Genomic DNA, 15,933 nt, shown 5'->3' with positions numbered 1-15,933 from the left:
CGAAGCCATGAATCGAAGCCATGACCATCTCAGTATCGAAGCCACGATCGAAGGCAAGGCTCGAGGGCCATGATCGAAGGCAAGGCTTGAGGGCCAGGATCAAGACCCAAGATCGAGCTCCTTGATCGAGCTCCCAAGATCGAGCTCCCATGATCGAGCTCCCGAGATCGAGCTCCCTTGATCGAGCTCCTTGATCGAACTGGACAGAATCGAGGCCATGACCAGCTTCCAAGATCGAGCTCCCAAGATCGAACTCCCATGATCGAGCTCCCAAGATCGAGCTCCTTGATCGAGCTCCCCTGATCGAGCTCCTTGATCGAACTCTACAGAGCTGTAAGTTATAAAAAAAATAGAGGACATTCGTCCCATTTGCCATTTTGACGAACTTGAGCTTGAGCAGAGGCGACTTTTGACAGATTTTCAAGGGAAAAATATTGGGGTAAGTGATTCTAACTCGGATTTGGTCTACATATACAAGTATATCATTGTTTTCACCATAAATTAGTGTTTTGAGATTTAAATTTGGGAAATTTTAAGAAATCTCATAGAAAAGAAATTTTGAGATTTCGGTATCGATTCAGAGTCGGATTTGAGTAAAACTGGTATGGTTGGACTCGTAATTGAATGGGTTATTAGATTTCATAACTTTCGCCGGATTCCAAGAAGTGGGCTCCGCAGGCGAATTTTTAATTAATTTCGGGATCTTTTCTTAAAAATGTAGTATTTTCTTATAGAATTGATTTTTATAATATTTAGTAATTGTATCGAATTAGTTTGGCTAGATTCGAGCCAGACGGAGTTGGATAATCGTAGAAAAGGCCTTATAGTGGATTAAATTGGAGCAAGACGAGGTAAGTCTCTTGTCTAATCTTGTGAGGGGGAAATTACCTCATAGGTGATAAAAAAATTAAATAATTATTGCTAATTGTGGGGGCTACGTACGCACGAGGTGACGAGAGTCCGTGCGTAGCTACTATTAATGCTAAAGTCCGGGTAGTTTAGGACTCAAAGCATGCATTACTTGTGTAAATTGTATTCTTTATTTAATTGAATTATTTGATATATAAATTGTGAATTGTTAGGAAATATAATAAAGATGAAATTTTCATATGCTTAATTTTCTGTTTAAGTTAATTAACTATTTAAAAAAATTGTTCATCCTCCCAAATTTATCTTATAATGAATATACTCTCCTTCCGGAGGTACATAAGAAAATGTCCTCCTTTCTTGTGGAGCGGGCCGAAGGCCTCGGCAGGATAGATGCATCTATGGATCGCGCCGCACGTCCCTCGGCAGTGTACACGACACTCTGGATCGGGCCGTACGTCTTCGGCAGAAATCATGCTTAATAATAATAATTACACGATACTTTAATAATTTATTTCAGCTTGTGAAGCTAATTAATAAATTAAAAAAAATCCTTGAAATTTAATGAATTATTATTCTTGCTTGTTTAGGAATTAATTGTTACTCCTGTAAATGAGATTTATTTTAATTGAAGGAATTTAATTAATATATTGAGAATTGTTACATTTGAAGGAATTTGATTATTTCTGCTGATTAAATAAATTATTGTAAATTCTGTAAATCATGCTGATTGAAATATTCTAGTTTTATTTCAGTTATTATTATTGATCCATAGTGAGTGTCTAAGTCGGCCATCTCGTCTCTACCACTTCGAGATTAGGGTTGATACTTACTGGGTACACGTTGTTTACGTACTCATGCTACACTTGCTACACTTTTTGTGCAGGATCTGAAACAGGTACTAGTGGAGGACCTATTATTACATACCCACGTCATCCCGAGGCATAGTGGTGAGCTGCCTTTCTGAGCCATTCTGCAGCTACCAGTGTCTCTTCTTATATTTACATTCTGTCTATTTCATTTCAGACAGTATTTGAAGTTTTGTATAATCTACTAGATGCTCATGCACTTGTGACACCAGGTCTTGGCACACATATTGGTAGAGTTTGTGTTTATATTTTTTTGGTTTTAAATTTTATCAATGTATGCTTAATTTATTAGTTGACTTGCCTAGATATAGTGTTGGGCGCCATCACGACCCACAGGTAAAATTAGGTCGTGACAACATGGTATCAGAGCACTAGGTTCACGTAGGTCTCACAAGTTATGAGCAGACGTAATAGAGTCTTGTGGACCGGTACAAAGTCGTCTGTACTTATCTTCGAGAGGCTATAGGGTGTTAGGAAATTCCCTTTCTTCACATTCCATCGTGCAATTAATGTAGCACTAAAAATCCTTCTCTTATTTTCTCACAGATGGTGAGAACGCACTCGAATGAAGTTCCAGACCAGGAAAGAGCTACTCCCCCAGTTGTTAGAGGCCGAGGGAGGGCTTCAGCCCGTGGTAGAGGGCGAGGACGTCCCAGGACTATTCCGGTTATGCCGCCAGTGGATCCAGCAGAGAATCCCATTATTGAGGAGCAGGGTGAGGTGCCTGTGGTAGACCCAGCTCCGGTGGACTTTACATCTGCACTAGGATTTCAGGATGTCATGGGTCGTATGCTGCGATTCATGGACAATATGACTCAGGCCGGTTTATTTCCGGCAAACCCAGCCACATCTCAGGCGGGCGGGGAGCACAGACCCCTACCGCGCAGGCTCATGGACAGGCAGCTGCTGTATATCAGACCCAGGGTGCACTACCCATGGGTGGGGCCCAGCCAGTGGCAGCAGCTACACTTGAGCCCAGGCTAGCTGTAGCCACCGATCCTCAGAAACTATTAGACATATGGACTAGACTACATCCTCCTGTCTTCAGGGGTGAGCGACATGAGGATCCACAGGATTTTATTGATCGTTGCAAGGATAGACTGTACAACATGAGGATATTGGAATCCCATGGGGTTGATTTCGCTACTTTTCAGCTAGAGGGTAGAGCCCGTAGATGGTGGCAGTCTTATGCTCTTAGCAGACCAGCAGTTTCTCCTCCCATGACTTCGGACAGGTTCACCCGTATCTTCTTGGACAGGTATATTCCACCCTCCCAGAGGGAAGAGTTGCAGTTTCAGTTTGAGCAGCTCCAGCAGGGTCAGATGTCAGTGAGTGATTATGAGGCGAGGTTTTTCGAATTATCTCGCCATGCACTAATGATACTCCCTACTGAGGCGGAGAGAATGCGAAGGTTTGTAGCTGGTTTACATACTGGTATTCAGGCCACTATGGCTCGAGAGGTTGAGATGGGTACTTCTTATGAGCGAGTTGTGGAGATAGCCCGGAGGATTGAGGGTGTACGTCAGCGGAGCCGAGAGCAAATTATGAGAGATAAGCGGTTCAGGTACTCTGGAGAGGTCAGAGGTGCTCCGTCCGGGGGCAGAGGTCAGTTCGTGAAGGGGCAGTCCAGCAGACCCCCATATCCAGCACCACCACCTCCTCGAGGTTCTCAAGTGCGACCTTATCTTAGTGCTATCCCAGAGAGTTCTTACTGCCCACCAGCTATTTAGGGTCCTCCCAGTGGGTATTCACGTCCCCAGGGCCAGACACTTAGTCAGCAGCCCATCGCACCGAAGAGTTATTATGAGTGCGGGGATCCCAGTCACATGCAGAGGTTTTGCCCCAGGCTTTGGGGTAGACCAGTACAGCAGGGTCAGCAGCCTATGCTTACCGGACCAGTTGCTCCACCAGTAGTCTGACCACCCAGAGGTGGAGGACAGGTGGGTAGGGGCCGTCCTAGAGGTGGAGGTCAGCCAGGCGGAGGCCAGACAGTTGGTGCTCCAGTTCGGTTCTATGCTTTTCCGGCTAGACCAGATGCAGAGGCCTCAGATGCCGTGATTACAGGTATTATTTCTGTTTATGGCAAAGATGCCTCAGTATTATTTGATCCAGGATCTACGTATTCATATGTGTCATCTCCATTTGCTCCATTCCTGGGTGTTTCTCGTGAGTCCTTGAGTACTCCTGTTTATGTGTCCACTCCTGTGGGCGATTCTATTGTTGTGAACCGGATCTACCGGTCCTGTATTATTACATTCTGTGGTTATGAAACTAGAGCAGATCTCCTATTGCTTGAGATGACCGATTTTGAAATTATTCTGGGCATGGACTGGTTATCTCCATATCATGCTATTCTAGATTGTCATGCCAAGACTGTTACCTTGGCTATTCCAGCATTGCCTTAGCTGGAGTTGAAGGGTTCGCCTATTAGTTCATTTAATCGAGTTATTTCTTTTATAAAGGCTCAACACATGGTTGATAAGGGTTGTTTGTCTTATCTAGCCTATGTTCGGGATACTACTGTAGAGATTCCGGTTATTGATTCAGTGCCTGTAGTTCGGGAGTTCCCCGATGTATTTCCGTCAGATCTTCCAGGTATGCCACCTGATCGTGATATTGATTTCTATATTGACTTGGCTTCAGATACCCAGCCTATATCTATCCCACCGTATCACATGGCTCCGAAAGAATTGAAAGAACAGATTGAAGAGATACTAGCCAAAGGGTTCGTCAGACCGAGTGTATCGCCTTGGGGTGCACCAGTATTATTTGTGAAAAAGAAGGATGGAACAATGCAGATGTGTATTGTTTATCGCCAATTGAACAAAGTCACTATTAAGAACAAGTACCCGTTGCCACGTATTGATAATCTATTTGACCAGTTGCAGGGTGCTAGGGTATTCTCTAAGATCGACTTGAGGTCGGGGTACCATCAGTTGAAGATTCGGGATTCGGATGTTCCGAAGACTGCTTTTCGGACTAGATATGGTCATTATGAGTTTCTGGTGATGTCCTTCGGTTTAACTAATGCCCCGGCAGCATTTATGGATATGATGAACAGAGTATTCATGCCATATATTGATTCGTTTGTCATTGTCTTCATTGATGACATCTTAATCTATTCGCGCAGTAAGGAGGAACATGAGCAGCATATGAGAGTAGTGCTTCAGACATTGCGGGAACAAAAGCTATATGCTAAGTTCTCTAAATGTGAGTTTTGGCTAGAGTCTGTAGCATTTTTGGGACATATTGTATCGGGCGAAGGTATTAAAGTTGATCCCAAAAAGATTGAGGCAGTTCAGAATTGGCATCGTCCCACTTCGAAGACTGAGATCAGGAGTTTTCTGGGTTTAGTAGGTTATTATCGTCGGTTCGTGGAAGGTTTTTCATCTATTGCAACACCTTTGACCAAATTAACCCAGAAGGGTGTTCAGTTCCGATGGTCCGATGATTGTGAGTCAAGCTTTCAGAAGCTCAAGACAGCACTGACTACAGCAGCCGTGTTAGTGTTACCATCTGGTTCGGGAATATATACAGTGTATTGCGATGCGTCACGCATTGGCTTGGGTTGTGTATTAATGCAGGAAAGGCGAGTTATTGCATATGCTTCACGTCAGCTGAAGCCCCACGAGAAGAATTATTCAGTACATGATTTGGAGTTAGCTGCGATTGTTCATGCTCTAAAGATTTGGAGGCATTATCTTTATGGGGTATCTTGTGAAGTTCACATTGATCATCGCAGTTTGCAGCATTTGTTCAAGCAGAGGGATCTAAATTTGAGACAGCGCAGATGGCTGGAGTTACTAAAAGATTATGATATTACTATCTTGTATTATCCGGGCAAAGCAAATGTGGTTGCAGATGCCTTGAGCAGGAAGGCGGAGAGTATGGGTAGTTTGGCTTTCATTTCAGTAGAGGAAAGGCCATTAGCCTCGGATATTCAGTCCTTAGCTAACAAACTTGTGAGGCTGGATATTTCAGAGCCCAGCCGAGTTCTTGCATGTGTGGTGGCCCAATCTTCACTATTTGAGCAGATCAAGGCTCGCCAGTATGATGACCCACACTTTATGGTTCTTCGTGAAATGGTACTACGAGGTGGTTCCAAGGAAGTTACTATTAGAGCGGATGGTGTTCTGCGACTCCAGGATCGTCTATGTGTTCCTAATGTGGATGGACTGAGGAAAAAGATCCTAGAAGAGGCACACAGTTCTCGGTATTCTATTCATCCAGGTGCTACTAAGATGTATCGTGACTTGAGGCAACATTATTGGTGGCGACGAATGAAAAAGGACATAGTTGAGTATGTATCTAGGTGTCTAAATTGCCAGCAAGTTAAATATGAGCACCAGAGGCCAGGTGGCCTACTTCAGCAGATGACTATACCAGAGTGGAAATGGGAACGAATTACTATGGACTTTGTAGTTGGGTTGCCGTGGACCTTGAGAAAGTTTGATGCAGTTTGGGTGATTGTTGACAGGTTGACTAAGTCGGCACATTTTATTCCTGTTGTGACTACGTATACTTCAGAGAGGTTGGCCCAGATTTATATTCGGGAGATAGTTCGGTTGCACGGTGTGCCAATTTCCATCATATCAGATAGAGTCCCTCAGTTTACTTCATATTTCTAGAGAGCAGTACAGAGTGAGTTGGGGACCCGTGTAGAGCTCAGCACAACCTTTCATCCGCAGACCGATGGACAGTCAGAGAGGACAATTCAGATTTTGGAGGATATGCTCAGGGCTTGTGTGATCGACTTTGGAGGTCGGTGGGATCGTTTCCTGCCTTTGGCCGAGTTTTCTTATAATAACAGTTACCAATCCAGCATCGAGATGGCTCCATTTGAGGCTTTATTTGGTCGGCGATGTCGTTCATCTATCGGATGGTTTGAGCCAGGTGAGGCTAAGTTATATGGTACTGATTTGGTAAGGGATGCCTTGGAAAAGGTAAAGTTGATTCAGGAGCGACTTCGTACAGCACAATCCAGACAAAAGAGTTACGCGGATCAGAAAGCGCGTGATATATCATTTATGGTAGGTGAAAAAGTTCTCTTAAAGGTTTCGCCGATGAAGGGAATTATGAGATTCGGGAAGAAGGGCAAGTTGAGCCCAAGGTTTATAAGCCCATTTGAGGTGTTGAAACGAGTTGGGGAGGTTGCTTATGAGCTTGCATTGCCTCTCAGCCTATCTGGAGTTCATCCGGTTTTCCACGTATCTATGCTCCGGAAGTATCATGCCGACCTATCACATGTGTTAGACTTTAGCACAGTTCAGCTAGATAATAGCTTGGGTTATGAAGAGGAGCCAATTGCCATTGTTGATAAACCGGTTCGCCAGTTGAGGTCCAAGAGGAATTCTGCAGTAAAAGTCCAGTGGAGGGGCCAACCAGTCGGGGAAGCGACTTGGGAGGCCGAGGAAGGCACGCGGAGCAGATATCCACACTTATTCAGCACTCCAAGTACAATTCTAAACCCGTTCGAGGACGAACGTTTGTTTAAGAGGTGGAGAATGTAATGACTCAACCGGTCATTTTAACTTTTAAAACCCCGTTCCCTAAAATAAAACTTCCTGTAGGTGCTTGTAATGATTTATGACTTGCGGGGATGGTTAGTTCGGGATTTGGAAGTGTTTGGGGTGAAACCGGAACACTTGGTTCCTTAAGTTGGCCTTAAAGTGCTAAGTTTGACTTCGTTCAACATTTTTAGAAAACGACCCCGGAATTGAATTTTGATGATTCCAACAGCTCCATATGGTGATTTTGGACTTAGGAGCGTGTTCGGAATTTTATTTGGAAGTTCGTAGCTAAATTATGCTTGAAATGGCTATAAAAACAAGAATTTAAGTTTGGAAGTTTGACCGATGAGTTGACTTTTTGATACCGGAGTCAGAATCCAGTTCCGAAAGTTTTCATAGCTCCGTTATGTAATTTATGACTTGTGTGTAAAATTTGAGTTCAATCGGAGTTGATTTGGTAGGTTCCGACATTGAATGTAGAAGTTGAAAACTCTTAGTTTTATTAAGCTTGAATTGGGGTATGATTCATGGGTTTAGCATTGTTTGATGTGATTTAGAGGTTCGACTAAGTTCGTATGATGTTTTAGGACTTGTTGGTATATTTGGTGGAGGTTCCGAGGGCCTCTGGTGAGTTTCGGATGGTTAACGGATCAAAAGTTGGACTTAAAAAGCTGCTGCAATTTTTCCTCTGCTGTATATTCTGGGCTGTGATCGAGCCCCAGATCGAACCCAGATATCGAGCCCATGATCGAGGCCTGAGTCGAAGCCATGACTAGCTCAGTATCGAAGCCACGATCGAAGGCAAGGCTCGAGGGCCAGGATCAAGACCTAAGATCGAGCTCCTATGATCGAGATCCCGAGATCGAGCTCCCCTGATCGAGCTCCTTGATCGAACTGGATAGAATCGAGGCCATGAGCAGCTTCCAAGATCGAGCTCCCAAGATCGAGCTCCCATGATCGAGCTCCCATGATCGAGCTCCTTGATCGAGCTCCCAAGATCGAGCTCCCTGAGATCGAGCTCCCCTGATCGAGCTCCTTGATCGAACTGGACAAAGTTGTAAGTTATAAAAAAGCAGAGGACATTCGTCCCATTTGCCATTTTTGACGAACTTGAGCTTGAGCAGAGGCGACTTTTGACAGATTTTCAAGGGAAAAACATTGGGGTAAGTAATTCTAACTCGGATTTGGTCTACATATACAAGTATATCATTGTTTTCACCATAAATTTGTCTTTTGAGATTTAAATTTGGAAAATTTTTAGAAATCTCATAGAAATGAAATTTTAAGATTTCGGTATCGATTCAGAGTCGGATTTGAATGAAACTAGTATGGTTGGACTCGTAATTGAATGGGTTGTCGGATTTCATAACTTTCGCCGGATTCCGAGAAGTGAGCCCCGCTGGCAAATTTTTAATTAATTTCAGGATCTTTTCTTAAAAATGTAGTATTTTCTTATAGAATTGATTTTTATAATATTTAGTGATTGTATCGAATTATTTTGGTTAGATTCGAGCCAGACGGAGTTGGATAATCGTGGAAAAGGCCTTATAGTGGATTAAATTAGACCATAAGTCTCTTGTCTAATCTTGTAAGGGGGAAATTACCTCATAGGTGATAAAAAAATTAAATAATTGTTGCAAAAGAAATTTAATTAATATATTGAGAATTGTTACATTTGAAGGAATTTGATTATTTCTGCTGATTAAATAAATTATTGTAAATTCTGTAAATCATGCTGATTTAAATATCCTAGTTTTATTTCAGTTATTATTATTGATCCATAGTGAGTGTCTAAGTCGGCCATCTCGTCTCTACCACTTCGAGATTAGGCTTGATACTTACTGGGTACACGTTATTTACGTACTCATACTATACTTGCTGTACTTTTTGTGCAGGATCTGAGACAGGTACTAGTGGAGAACCTATCATCACATACCCACGTCATCCCGAGGCATAGTGGTGAGCTGCCTTTCTGAGCCGTTCTGTAACTACCAGTGTCTCTTCTTATATTTACATTCTGTCTATTTTATTTCAGACAGTATTTAGAGTTTTGTATAATCTACTAGATGCTCATGCACTTGTGACACCAGGTCTTAGCACACACATTGGTAGAGTTTGTGTTTATATTTTTTTGGTTTTAAATTTTATCAATGTATGCTTAATTTATTAGTTGGCTTGCCTAGCTGTAGTGTTGGAAGCCATCACGACCCACATGTGAAATTGGGTTGTGACAGCATTGACATGCACACTTGACATACATGCATAGAGATGCATTTTCCTCTTGTTGTACGGTATCACGTCATTCATGACTTCTCACACATATTGGCATATGGGCATAGTGATGGATTTTTCACTGGCTATGTGGAAAGAAAATGAAACATCTTATTTATTGTTGAAAGGAATTTTTGGAAAAATCATAGTTTTGAGACTTACTCATATTTTTGGTGATTTTCGGCAATGAATTTGAGTTTTACTGTTATACTTGAAAAGAAAATATTTATTTTCCGAAATTGTATACGAGCTGAGCATTCTATTATTGAGTTATTTCTTGTGCTGCTTTAAATTATATTGTTATGAGATATTATTGGTTATTAGAGTGGACTATGATCTTGGTGCAAGCTCGTCACTACTTTCAACCTAAGATTAAGTTTGTTACTTATTGAGTACATGAGGTCAGTTGTATTCATACTACACTTCCGCACCTTGCATTCAGATATTGGCTGTTGATGTTGCTGTGTTCGTTGGGAGCTAGATCTGAAGATGTACATGCGTTCCAGTTGTAGCTGTCTCTTGTTCATGGTAGCCTTAGATTTATAACAATCTGTTCATGTAAATTTCGAACAGATGATGTATTATTTCATACCAGTTTTATAAATTCTATTCTTAGAAGCTCATAATTTGTACTACAAGTACTTGGGGAGTTTAATAAGGTTAGTTAAATATTATTTGAATCGGATATTTGTAAATTGGCTTACCTAATGGGTTGGGTTAGGTTTCATCACGGCTAGTTGAATTTTGGGTCGTGACAGAATATCAGACTCTGAATGGCTCGAATCTAGCCAAAATAATTCGATACAGCCAACAAAAAATATACTCATCAATTTCATAAGAAAATACTACTTTTTTAATAAAAATCTGAAATTAAATCAAAAATCGCCCGTGTTTCTCATATCTCAGAATCTGGCGAAACTCAAAAAATCCGACAATCCATTCAATTACGAGTCCAACCATATCAGTTTCACCCAAATCCGACTCCGAATCGACACCGAAATCTCAAATATTCGTTTTTATGAATTTCTAAAATTTTCTCAAATTTCAATCAAAAAACACTAATTAAATAGTGAAAACAAATGATGGATTCAGGTAATCTAACCATAATTGAGTTAAGAACACTTACCCTAATGGTTTCTCTAAATATCTCCCAAAATCGCCTCTCTCCAAGCTCCAATTTGTCAAAAATAAAAAATGGGACGAAGTCCCCTGCTTTATAACTTACTGTTCTGTCCAGGTTGCCCTCGACCCTCGGTCCTCGATCCTCGGACTTGGCCTCTGGCTTTAACCCTCAGCCTTCGGCCCTCGGCCTTCGATTTCTTCCCCGAATTTCCAGTAGAATAAAAATTGCAACAACTTTTTCAGCAGTTGTTTAAGTCCAACTTTTGATCCGTTAACCATCCGAAACTTACCCGAGGCCCTCGGGACCTCAACCAAATATACCAACAAGTCCTAAAACATCATATGAACTTATTTGAAACCTCAAATCACATCAAACAATGCTAAAATCACAATTCACACCCCAATTCAAGCTTAATGAAACTTAAGAATTTCCAACTTCTACATTCGATGTCGAAACCTATCAAATCAGGTCCGATTGACCTCAAATTTTGCACACAAGTCATAAATGACATAGCGGAGCTATAAAAATTTTCAGAACTGGATTCCGACCCCGATAACAAAAAGCCAACTCCCCGGTCAAACTTCCAAACTTAAATTCCTATTTTAGTCATTTCAAGCCTATTTTAACTACGGACTTCCAAATAAAATTCTGAACACGCTCCTAAGTCCAAAATCACCATACGGAGCTGTTGGAATCATCAACATTCTATTCCGGGGTCATTTGCACATAAATCGATATCCGATCATTATTTGAACTTAAGCTTTAAAACTTGGAACTAAGTGTTCCAATTCATTCCAAAACCTCATCGGACCCGAACCGACTACCCTGACAAGTTACAAAACAGTTATAAAGCACAGAATGAGCAGATAATAAGGGAGTGGGGCTAGCAAATTTGAAAACGAATGGCCTGGTCGTTACATCCTCCCCCTCTTAAAACAATCGTTCGTCCTTGGACGATCATAGAGACATAGCTGAAGTGGTGAAAAGATTAGGATAGCGGCTGCACATATCCTGCTCGGTCTCCCAAGTCACCTCCTCGACCGGATGACCCCTCCACTGAACTTTCTCAGAAGCAATGTCCTTTGACCTCAGATTTTGAACCTGCCTATCCAAAATAGCCACTGGTCCTCAACATAAGATAGATCTTTGTCCAACTGAACTGAACTGAATTCTAACACATGAGACAGATCGCCGTGATACTTTCGGAGCATGGAAACATGGAACACTGGATGAACTACAGAGAGACTAAGTGGTAGTGCAAGTCTGTAAGCCACCTCCCCAACTCTCTCAAGAATCTCAAAAGGCCTAATATACCTAGGGCTCAACTTTCCCTTCTTCCCGAACCTCATAACACCCTTCATAGGCGAAACCCGGAGCAAGATCCGCTCACCAACCATGAATGCAACATCGCAAACTTTCCGATCCGCATAACTCTTCTGTCTGGACTGGGCTGTGCGAAGTCTATCCTGAATCACCTTAACCTTCTCTAAGGCATCCTGAACCAAGTATGTACCCAGTAGCCTAGCCTCGCCCGGTTCGAACCAACCCACTAGATACCGGCACCGCCTACCATACAAGGCCTTATACGGAGCCATCTGAATGCTCGACTGATAGCTGTTATTGTAGGAAAACTCCGCAAGTGGCAAGAACTGATCCCAAGCACCCCCAAAATCTATCACACACGCATAGAGCATATCCTTCAGTATCTAAATAGTGCGCTCGGACTGTCCATCCGTTTGAGGGTGAAATGTTATGCTCAACTCAACCCGAGTACCTAACTCATGTTGTACAACTCTCCAGAACCGTGATGTAAATTGCATACCCCGATCAGAGATGATGGATACCGGTACGCCATGAAGTTTGAAGATCTCGCGGATGTAAATTCGAGCCAGCTGTTCGGAAGAATAAGTAGTCATCACAAGAATGAAATGAGCTGACTTAGTCAGCCTATCCACAATCACCCAAACTGCATCAAACCTTTGCTGAGTCCGTAGGAGTCCAACAATGAAATCCATAGTGATCCGCTCCCATTTCAACTCCGGAATCTCTTACTTCTGAAGCAACCTACATGGGCGCTGATGCTCATACTTCACATGCTAGCAATTTAGGCACCGGCCCACATACTCCACTATGTCCTTCTTCATCCTCCTCCACCAGTAATGCTGACTCAAGTCCTGATACATCTTCGCGGCACCCGGATGAATAGAGTATCGCGAACTATGAGCCTCCTGAAGAATCAACTCACACAAACCATCTACATTAGGCACACATAGCATGCCCTGCATCCTTAATACACCATCATCCCCAATAGTGACCTCCTTAGCATCACCGTGTTGAACCGTGCCCTTAAGGACAAACAGGTGGGGGTCATCATACTGATGCTCCCTGATGCGATCATAAAGAGAAGGCCGAGAGACCACACAAGCCAATACTCGACTCGGCTCGAAAATATCCAATCTCACAAACTGGCTAGCTTAGGCATGAACATCCAATGCTAAGGGTCTCTCTATTGCTGGAAGATATGCTAAACTTCCCAAACTCTTTGACTGTCAACTCCAAGCATCAGCCACCACATTGGCCTTCCCCGAATGGTACAAAATGGTGATATCATAATCCTTAAGTAGCTCCAACCACCTCCGCTGACGCAAATTAAAATCCTTTTGCTTGAACAGATGCTATAAACTCTGATGATCAGTGTAAATCTCACAAGGAACTCTATAAAAATAGTGGCGCCAAATCTTCAGGGCATGAATAATAGATGCTAACTCAAGGTCGTGGACAATATAGTTCTTCTCATGCACCTTCATCTGTTTGGACGCGTAGGCAATCACCCTACCGTCCTGCATCAATATCGCGCCAAGACCAATCCGCAACGCATCACAATATACAGGGTAGGACCCCGAACCTGTAGGCAATACCAAAATTGGGGTTCTAGTCAAAGTTATCTTGAGATTCTGAAAGCTCTCCTCACACTCCTCTGTCCACCTGAACGGAGCACCCTTCTGGGTCAGACTGGTCATAGGTACTGCAATAGATAAGAATCCATCTACAAAGTGACGGTAATACCCCACCAATTCAAGAAAACTACGGATCTCCGTAGCCGATGACGGTCTAGGCCAACTCTGCACTGCTTCCACTTCTTCGGAAGCAGTCTTCGGGATATCTGGCTCCCGAATCTTTAACTGATGATAGCTTGAACGTAAGTCAATCTTGGAGAACACTCTGGCACCCTATAACTGATCAAATAAGTCATTAATACGAGGCAATGGATACCTGTTTTTCACTGTAACTTTGTTCAGGTGACGATAATCAATACACATACACATATGCATAGAACCATCCTCCTTCTTTACAAACAAGACCGGAGCACCCCAAGGTGGCACACTGGGCCGAATGAAGTCCTTATCAAGTAACTCCTATAACTGCTCCTTCAACTTCTTCAATTCAGGATGAGCCATATGATAGGGAGGAATAGAGATGGGCTGAGTGCCCGGCAACAAATCAATGCCAAAATCAATATCTCTATCGGGCGGCATGCCCGGAAGATCAACTGGAAACACATCTGGAAAGTCCCCCACTACTGGAAATGACTCAACTGTAGGGGTATCAATATTGACATCTCTCACATAAGCTAGATACGCGTCACACCCCTTTTCAACCATTCGTTGAGCTTTAAGAAATGAAATAACTCTGCTAGGAGTATACTCTAAGGTACCTCTCCACTCTAATCACGGTAAACCTGGCATAGCCAGTATCACGGTCTTAGCGTGACAATCAAGAATAGAATAATGGGGCGACAACCAGTCCATGCCCAAAATAATATCAAAGTCCACCATGCTGAGCAATAATAAATGCTATGGTCTCAAAACTACTAAGAGCAATCAAACACGACCGATACACGCGGTCCACAATAAGAGAATCTCCCACATGAGTTGACACATAAACAAGGAACTCAAAGAATCCCGCGATACGCCCAAATACATGGAAAAATAAGAGGACACATTGGAATATGTAGAGCATGGGTCAAATAATACCGACGCATCTCTATGACAGATTGAAACAATACCTGTAATGACAGAATCAGAAGCGACTGCCTCTGTACGATCAAGAAGGGCATGATATCTGGCTAGGCCTCCCCTTGTAGGGTGGCCTCTACCTCCCTGACCTCTATCTCGAGCTGGCTGAGCAGGTGGGATGGCAGCTGGTGCTGTAATCATAGCCTGAGGACCCGGTGGAGCACGATGTACCTGAGAAGTCTGTGGAGGTGCAGCCCTCATAAATATGGGGCAATCCCTCACCATATGGAGAGTGTCTCCACACTCAAAACAAGCTCTGGGAGGGCGTGGCTGATGTGGCTGGCTAGGGCCTGATCTGTTGGACTGGACGCTAGGAACACCCCATGCAGGAGGCACACTAGATACTAGTGGTGCATAATAAGGCTCGTGGGGCCTAGAAGGGACTGGAACACCGCTGGCAGCTGGAAGAGCTAAATGGATGGGGTAGCTCACATAACCCCTATCATGGCAAGTTGCTGGGGCACGAGCACCAGAATAAGAACCAGTCTCTCGAGACCTCTTGGCCTCTCTCTCCTCTCTATCCCGGGAAAGCATGCCCTCTAATCTCCTGGCAATACTCACAACCTACAGATAAGAAATATCCATCTCCAACTCCCTGAACATACTAATCTGGATACTGGGGTGGAGTCCCTCAATAAACCATCGAACCCTCTCTCGAACTGTGGCAACGAAGGCCGATGCATGTCTGGCCAAATCACTAAAGAGAACTGCATACTCTGACACAGTCATAGCACCTTGGCACGGTGCAGCTGCTCAAACTCCGCGCGCCATGAGTCCCTGAGGCTCAGAGGGATATACTCTCTCAAAAACATGTTTAAGAACCGAGTCCATGTAAGTGAAACTGGCTCAACCGGACTACTCAACTCATAAGCACACCACAACTGATAGGCTGCTCCTCTAAGCTGGAATGTAGTGAAAGAAACCCCACTCGTCTCCGCTACGCCCATAGTACGGAGAATACGATGACACTTATCCAAAAAACCCTGAGCATCATCTGTATCCAATCCGCTGAAGGTAGGTGGGTGGTACTTCTTGTTCATCTCAAGTCTAAGCTGCTCCACCTCAGAAGCTGCTGCCCTAACCTCGGCCTGAGTTGGAGCTACCGGCTGCATTGGTATAATCTCTGGAACCTGGTCGACCTGAACCTGATGCTCTGGAGTACCGTTGACGGGAGTCTGTGCTCCTCCCTCGGCCTGAGATATGGCAGGAGCAAGCGG

This window comes from Nicotiana tomentosiformis, chromosome 11 (genome assembly GCF_000390325.3).
Source record: "Nicotiana tomentosiformis chromosome 11, ASM39032v3, whole genome shotgun sequence".
Taxonomy (NCBI): Eukaryota; Viridiplantae; Streptophyta; class Magnoliopsida; order Solanales; family Solanaceae; genus Nicotiana; species Nicotiana tomentosiformis.
This window is presented reverse-complemented; position numbering follows the sequence as displayed.